The sequence below is a fragment of the Bos grunniens genome, chromosome 21 (genome assembly GCF_055505025.1).
Source record: "Bos grunniens cultivar Pamir isolate PY7600 chromosome 21, Bosgru_T2T1.0, whole genome shotgun sequence".
Taxonomy (NCBI): Eukaryota; Metazoa; Chordata; class Mammalia; order Artiodactyla; family Bovidae; genus Bos; species Bos grunniens.
In genome coordinates, this window is record NC_141185.1 from 69,791,483 (window position 1) to 69,799,827 (window position 8,345).

The 8,345-nt window shown below is 46.9% G+C and overlaps 1 pseudogene; it reads left to right on the top strand.

The window, feature by feature from the left end:
* The first annotated feature begins 6,259 nt into the window (after positions 1-6,259).
* LOC147349944 (uncharacterized) lies at positions 6,260-7,637 on the top strand (annotated as a pseudogene).
* Positions 7,638-8,345: the final 708 nt, after the last annotated feature.

The window sequence follows — 8,345 nt, forward strand, 5'->3', positions numbered from 1 at the left end:
AAAAAAAAACCTAGATGCTAGGAGGGGATCTCCAAACCTATCTTCAAACAGGAGACCTTTCTCCCTTGAATGTGGGTGCTTGAAACAGGGCTTTGGAAAGGAAGACGTGTGTTATGAATATTTTGTCTGCAGAGGACAAAGTGCTGTGTAGAGAGGACGCAGGTACATCCCAGGACACTGAGGACATGGAAACAGTGACTGAATTCTCAGCCCCGCTCTTGGGGCATTGCATTGTCTCCACCCCTGACACAGGATGAGCAGCTCATAGGTGTCCTGGAGAGTAGGTCACACGACCTGGGTCTGTCCAACCGGTGTGTTCCATTCTCCCTGGCCACCGGGATGGGCTCAGGACTGGGGCAGTGACCTATCAGGGCTCAGGGCTGGGACTCATGCTGGAACCAAGGGGAAGAGGAGCTCTGGACCCAATTGTGACATTCTTGGAAAGAAAAAGCTACATAGACCATAAGCAGATCATGGGGTGGGGAATTGGAAGTGTCATTTAGGATGGATACCTGTCAATATGCATTGGTTTAAGTGTATTGCTTTGTATAACACAAAGAGTCAAGCAGAATCTATTCAAATTTACTTATTTTTTGTATAAGTCATAGGATGGAATACTAAACACAACAGAATCTTAACATCACTCACTATGTATTCATCATTAGAGAAATGCAAATAAAAACTGTAAATGAGGTATTACCATACATCAGTCATAATGCCCATCATCAAAAAATCTACAAACAATGCTGGACAGGATGTAGAGAAGAGACCCCTCTTGCACTGTTGGTGGGAATGTAAACTGATATAGCCACTACAGAGGGAGGGCAGTATGCAGGTTCCTTAAAAACGGAAAATAGAACTACCATATAATCCAACAATCCCACTGGGTATGTTGAGACTACCATAATTCAGAAAGACATATGCATGTTCACATTCACTGCAGCCCTGTTTACAATAATTAAGACATGGAATCAACCTAATGTCCATCAAGAGAGAAATGGATAAGGAAAAGTGTGACATTCAGTTCAGTTCAGTCACTCAATCGCGTCTAACTCTTTGCTACCCTATCAGCTGCAGCATGCTAGGCCTCCCTGTCCATCACCAACTCCCAGAGCTTACCAAACCTCATGTCCATTGAGTCGGTGATGCCATCAAACCATCGCATCCTCTGTTGACCCCTTCTCCTCCTGCCCTCAATTTTTCGCAGCATCAGGGTCTTTTCAACTGAGTCAGCTCTTCACATCAGGTGGCAAAAATATTGGCGTTTCAGCTTCAACATCAGTCCTTTCAATGAACATTCAGGACTGATCTCTTTAGGATGGACTGGCTGGATCTCCTTGTAGTCTAAGAGACTCTCAAGAGTCTTCTCCAACACCACATTTCAAAAGCATCAATTCTTAGGCATTCAGCTTTCTTTAAGTCCAACTTTCACATCCATACACGACTACTGGAAAAACCATAGCCTTGACAGGATGGACCTTTGCTGGAAAAGTAATGTCTCTGATTTTTAATATGCTGTCTAGTTTGGTTATAATTCTGCTTCCAAGAAGTAAGTGTCTTTTAATTTCATGGCTGCAGTCATCATCTGCAGTGATTTTGGAGCCCCCCACCCAAAAAAAAAATGAAGTCTGACACTGTTTCCATTGTTTCTCCATCTATTTGCCAAGACATGATGGGACCAGATGCCATGATCTTCGTTTTCTGAATGTTGAGCTTTCATCCAACGTTTCCACTCTCCTCTTTCACATTGATCATGAGGCTCTTTAGTTCCGCTTCACTTACTGCCATAAGTGTGTTGTCATCTGCATATTTGAGGTTATTAATAATTCTGCCAGCAATCTTGATTCAAGCTTGTGCTTCTTCCAGCCCAGCGTTTATCATGATGTACTCTGCATAGAAGTTAAATAAACAGGGTGACAATATACAGCCTTGACGTACTCCTTTCCCTATTTGGAACCAGTCTGTTGTTCCATGTCCATTTCTAACTGTTGCTTCCTGATCTGCATATATGTTTCTCAAGAGGCAGGTCAGGTGGTCTGGTATTCCATCTCTTGAACATTTTTCCACAATTTATTGTGATCCACACAGTCAAAGGCTTGGCATAGTCAATAAAGCAGAAATAGATGTTTTTCTGGAACTATTTTGCCTTTTCGATGATCCAGCGGATGTTGGCAATTTGATCTCTGGTTCCCCTGCCTTTTCTAAAATCAGCTTGAATATCTCGAAGGTCATGCTTCACCTATTTCTGAAGCCTCCCTTGGAGAATTTTGAGCATTACTTTACTAGCTTATGAGATGAGTGCAATTGCGCGGTAGTATGAGCATTTTTTGGAACTGCCGTTCTTTGGGATTGGAATGAAAACTGACCTTTTCCAGTCCTGTGGCCACTGCTGTGCTTTCCAAATTTGCGGGCATATTGAGTACAGCACTTTCACAGCATCATCTTTCAGGTTTGAAATAGCTCCACTGGAAATCCATCACCTCCACTCGTTTGTTTGTAGTGATGCCAAGGCCCACTTGACTTCATATTCCAGGATGTCTGGCTCTAGGTGAGTGATCACACCATCGTGATTATCTGGGTCGTGAAGATCTTTTTGGTACAGTTCTTCTGTGTATTCTTGCCACCTCTTCTTAATATCTTCTGCTTCTGTTTGGTCCATACCATTTCTGTCTTTATCACACCCATCTTTGCATGAAATGTTCCTTTGGTATCTCTAATTTTCTTGAAGAGATCTCTAGTCTTTCCTACTCTGTTGTTTTCTCCTATTTCTTTTGCATTGATCGCTCAGGAAGGCTTTCTTGTCTCTCCTTTCTATTCTTTGGAACTCTGCATTCAGATGCTTATATCTTTCCTTTTCTCCTTTGCTTGTCTCTTCTCTTCTTTTCACAGCTATTTGTAAGCCTCCTCCGACAGCCATTTTGCTTTTTTGCATTTCTTTTTCTTGGGGATGGCCTTGATCCCTGTTCTTGTACAGTGTCCTGAACCTCCGTCCATAGTTCATTAGGCACTCTATCAGATCTAGTCTTTAAATCTATTTTTCACTTCCACTGTATACTCATAAGGGATTTGATTTAGGTCATACCTGATGGTCTAGTGGTTTTCCCTACTCTCTTTCATTGAAGTCTAAATTTGGCAACAAAAGCGTTCATGATCTGAGCCACAGTCAGCTCCTGGTGTTGTTTTTGCTGACTGTATAGAGCTTATCCATCTTTGGCTGCAAAGAATATAATCAGGCTGATTTCAGTGTTGACCATCTGGTGATGTCCATGTGTAGAGTCTTCTCTTGTGTTGTTGGAAAAGGGTGTTTGCTATGACCAGTGCGTTCTCTTGGCAAAACTCTATTAGCTTTTGCACAGCTTCATTCCGTACTCCAAGGCCAAATTTGCCTGTTACTCCAGGTGTTTCTTGACTTCCTACTTTTACATTCCAGTCCCCTATAATTAAAAGGACACCTTTTTGGGTGTAAGTTCCGAAAGGTCTTGAAAGTCTTCATAGAACCGTTCAACGTCAACTTCTTCAGCATTACTGGTTGGGGCATAGGCTTGTATTACCGTGATATTAAATAGTTTGCCTTGGAAATGAACAGAGATCATTCTGTCATTTTTGAGATGGAATCCAAGTACCACCTTTCAGATTCTTTTGTTGACCATGATGGCTACTCCATTCTTCTAAGGGATTCCTGCCCACAGAAGTAGATATAATGGTCATCTGAGTTACATTCACCCATTCCAGTCCATTTTAGTTCGCTGATCCCTAGAATGTCGATGTTCACTCTGGCCAACTCTTGTTGACCACTTCCAATTTCCCTTGGTTCATGGACCTAACATTCCAGGTTCCCACGCAATATTGCTCTTTACAGCATCGGACCTTGCTTCTATCACCAGTCACATCCACAACTGGGTATTGTTTTTGCTATGGCTCCATTCCTTCAGTCTTTCTGGAGTTATTTCTGCACTGATCTCCAGTAGCATACTGGGCACTTACAGACCCAGGGAGTTCCTCTGTCAGTATCCTATCATTTTGCCTTTTCATACTGTTCATTGGGTTCTCAAGGCAAGAATGCTGAAGTGGTTTTCCATTCCCTTCTCCAGTGGACCACATTCTGTCAGATCTCTCCATCATGACCCGTCTGTCTTGGGCGGCCCCTCACGGCAAGGCTTGTTTTCATTGAGTTAGACAAGGCTATGGTCCACGTGATCAGATTGGCTAGTTTTCTGTGATTATGGTTTCAGTGTGTCTGCCCTCTGATGCCCTCTCACAACACCTATGGTCTTACTTGGGTTTCTCTTACCTTGGTCGTGGGGTATCTATTCACGGCCGCTCTGGCAAAGCACAGCCACTGCTCCTTACCTTGGATGAGGGGTATCTCTTTAGGGCCAACTCTCCTGACCTTGAAAGTGGAGTAGATCCTCTCGGCTTTCCTGCACGCGTGCACAACCTTTAATGGTGTTTAAAATACAAATCTGACTATGCCAACCACAAGTAAAGTGAAGTCGCTCAGTTGTGTCCGACTCTGTGCGACCTCATGGACTGCGGCCACCAGGCTCCTGCATCCATGGACTTTTCTAGGCAACAGTACTGGAGTGGGTTTCCATTTCCTTCTGCAGGGGATCTTCCCATCCCAGGGATCAAACCAGGGTCCCACATTGTGGGCAGACACTTTACCGTCTGAGCCACCAGGGAATCAAGTTTTCACAAATCAAAACGATAGTCAACTGAACATAAGAGACTCTTTGCAAGTGATGTATCTGATAAGCGGTTCATATGTAAATTAGACTAAGAACAAACAGCACTCAAGTCTCCAAGAAAAAACACACCACCCTTGTCCCATCCCCCAACACCAACTCCAACCTAAACCCTTTATCTCACTCTAACCTATCCCTAAAACCTAAGCCTAAGCTAACCATATACATGTGCATTCAAAGGCATCCATCCATCCACAGGAGAGGCAGAGAGAAAGAGAAAAAGGAAGACAGAGACTACATTTATAAAAGAAAAGAAAGACACATATCTAGAAAGAGACAATGAACAAAAGAGAGGAAATGAGTAGATTTTACAGACATTTCATAAATCTATCTTGAAGTTAGAAGCAATAACTGTGTCCATCCACACCAGAAGGGGGAAAAGGACCCAGGGTTATAAGAGTAAAAGACAAGAATGCAGGGAAGCCATTATAGGCTCAGCCACCCAAGAAGCTGAGATGGGGTACTTGAACAGAATCTCAATGGAAAAAGAGGACCAGAAAGTTGGGTCCTCTTTGATATAAGAAAATGTGACCTTTGAGTCTTCCTTTCAGTCCTCCATTGGGGGGGGCAGGCTCCCCAAATTGGCAGGAAGGGGAGTGCCTTTTCCTAGGTCCCAGAGCCCATCCAGGCCTGTTTCTGTCCCATTTTGTGCTAGGTCAGCCCTGTATTGAATATTGGCTTTAAGGAGTCCCAGTGCACAAGTTCCATGTGATACCAGCCCCAGGTTGAAAGGCATGTAGGTGTTGTAGGCTGACAGACCTAGGCAGTAGATGGCAGATTGACCCCCACTCTGCAGATGGAGAGACTGGGGAAACCCTGAGGGGCATATGGCTTGTCCAGGGCCACATCACAGATGAGAAGAAGGAGCCTGTCTGAAAGAGCTGTGTCCTCAAAGCGCAGGTCCTAGCTGCACCCAGGCCTGCCAAAGCTGTGGGGTGGGTGGTGTGAGTGTCACTGTGCCTGCACATGGCCTAAGCAGGTGGGTGATCATTCAGAAACCTGGAGGTTCACTTCGGGAGCTTTGTGTAAGGGACCTCGACAATGAACCCAGGAAATGATGTCACTTCCTGGCAAGAGAACTCAACAGAACCCGGAAGCTGGGTCTCCAGGCCTCACAGCTGAGAGGAGCTCCCAGCCAGTTCTTGTGCTGCCAAGATGTTTTGCTGTTTGTCCCTTCCCAGTGGCCAGGGCCTCAGGAGAGATCAGAGGCAGAGCATGTCGGAACGCGGTCAATGCTGGCTCAGGACCCCCCTGAGAGGCCTCTGGCCCTTTGTCCAACAAACAGAAAGGTAACACGGGAGCCCCAGGCGGGCCATGTCCCCTCTCCCATCCCGCCCAGGTAACCCTGAGTCCTTTCCCTGTGTGTGTGGATGGGGATGTCTCGGGCTATGTCTGCCTCAAGCAAGCCCAGGCAGATGTGGGTCAGAAGTATGTGGGCTGGGTGTGTCCACACCCCACGGGAGAGCAGGCTGTGAGGGATGGAGAGAGTCCTGGCAGCCTGCGCTGCTTAGGCCATGTGCAGGCACAGTGACACTCACACCACCCACCCCACAGCTTTGGCAGGCCTGGGTGCAGAACCCATGCTCTCAGGGGGGTCTCCTTCATCAAAGGTGGGTACCTGGGCAGACACATGTTTCTGCTGGGAGCAGAAGTTCGAGCGGGCAGAAGCAGCCGCCATACTGTTCAGGCCCAGCTCAGTAAACTCCAAGCAAGGCTGGCTGACAGTCACTGTCATTTGAGAACTTCCCACTGGATGTGGCCGATGAGGGGGTCACCCCGTTCACCTCCCCGAGGGAGGGGTCGGACCACCATCCCCCTGCCCGTGAGGCCCAGTGCAGGTTCCAGGTGAGTGCCCATGGAGGGGTCAGCCCAACTGGGAATGAAGAGGAAGCGGGGAAGGCCTGCTGCACAGACACACTCCAGGGCCCAGTCTCAGGCTGCCACAGAGCTCAGCAACCCGGCTCTGACCCAGAGCCCTGAGAACCCCTGCCTCTGAGGCAGCAGGAGGACCTGGAGCCCAGCATGGCAGAGCACAGAGGTGAGGAGGCTGGAGCTGTGCATGTGAGTGTGTGGGATTGTGGTGCTGAGCCACACAGGTTGGAGGCCCCCAGAGCTGGGTCTAGGCCTGGAGCAAAGGCTGGCCTCACACCACCCATCTTTCACACTGCAGTCAGAGTGCATCCTATGCTGGATATTCTTTGGGATTCTCTGGGAAGCTTTCTGTCCCTATATATACACATCCAAATGCTGGCGATGGGTAACCTTCTCTTCTCTCACAGCTCTTGCACTGGCCTCTAATTACAACCAGGCTCCACTTCCAAGTCCTGTCCCTACAGCAGTGGTTGCTACAGGTACAGGACCCAGGGATCCACTGAGGGGAGATAGAGACCTGAGACTTCCCTTCCCAAAGACACCGGGCCAGCTGGGTACTGGCCAGCACACTTGGCATATCGGACCTCTGTGCCTGCAGGACCCCCAGCCACAGGCACCAATGTCCCACCCCCTCAAGGAGAACATCCACCTCCACCTGCACCTGTACCTGCTGGGGCTTTGGCAGGAGAACCCGTGTCAAGGGATGAGTCACCACCTCTTCAGGGAGGGCCTGCCCTGGCTCCTGCCCAAGACCCAGATGCCCATGATAACTGACCCACCCCTGCAGCAAGAAGAGGCCCCTGCTCTGGACACAGACCCAGAGCGCTTTCTGGAAACACCTCGTCCAGGGGAGCAGTTGGCTCTGCAGCCTCCATCCCTTTCTGTTTCCCGTGGATGCCATCAACTCACTCCCCATCCAGGGAAGATTGAGTTCTATTCCCCTGAGCTTTTTCTCATCTGCTTTATGTGTAGCTTTCTTGTGATGTTTTATTTTTTTATGGTTTTATGTATTATTTTTAGTTAAGTTTTTGTTAATAAATTTTACTTTAATTGATGCAATTTGGAAATATAAAGTCGTTCACAATGCTGTGTAACATCACTGCTGTCTACATTCAGACCCTCTCATTCCAGCCCCCCCACTTCCCAGCAAAGCCTGGATTTGTGTCAAGCATTCCCCATTCCTTCCTCCCCGACCTGACAACATTTAGTCTTGTTCTTTCTCCATTTCTTCCCATTTTTTGGGTGTCCACACTCAATGCCAATCACTGAAATGACAAAAAAATGGATTTTTTTCCTGACTGAAAGTGAAAGTTAGAGTCACTTAGTCTTGTGAGACTCTTTGCAGCCCCATGGATTTTACAGTCCATGGAATTTTCTAGGTCAGAATACTGGAGTGGGTAGCTTTTCCATTCTCCAGGGGATTTTTCTGACTCTCCACATATTGGAAGACTAAACTTGAGAATTCTTGTTTTCATTTCATTTGAAGTAGCCTTTGGGTAACTGAAAGGACAGTGTAGGTACTTTCAAGATGCTGTCTGCAAAATGAAGCCCTTTCGGCCAATGTAGTCAGAACCTCCAGGGAGGCATTGCTGTTGTAAATGTGACATCTCAGCCAGAAGGGAGATGCTGAGCTCTTTCTGTTCCACAAACAAATTCACAGAGTAAGCCAAAATAGAGAGCTGCAAAACGAATGATACCAATGACCCAAAAGTGTTCCTCATTGGACAA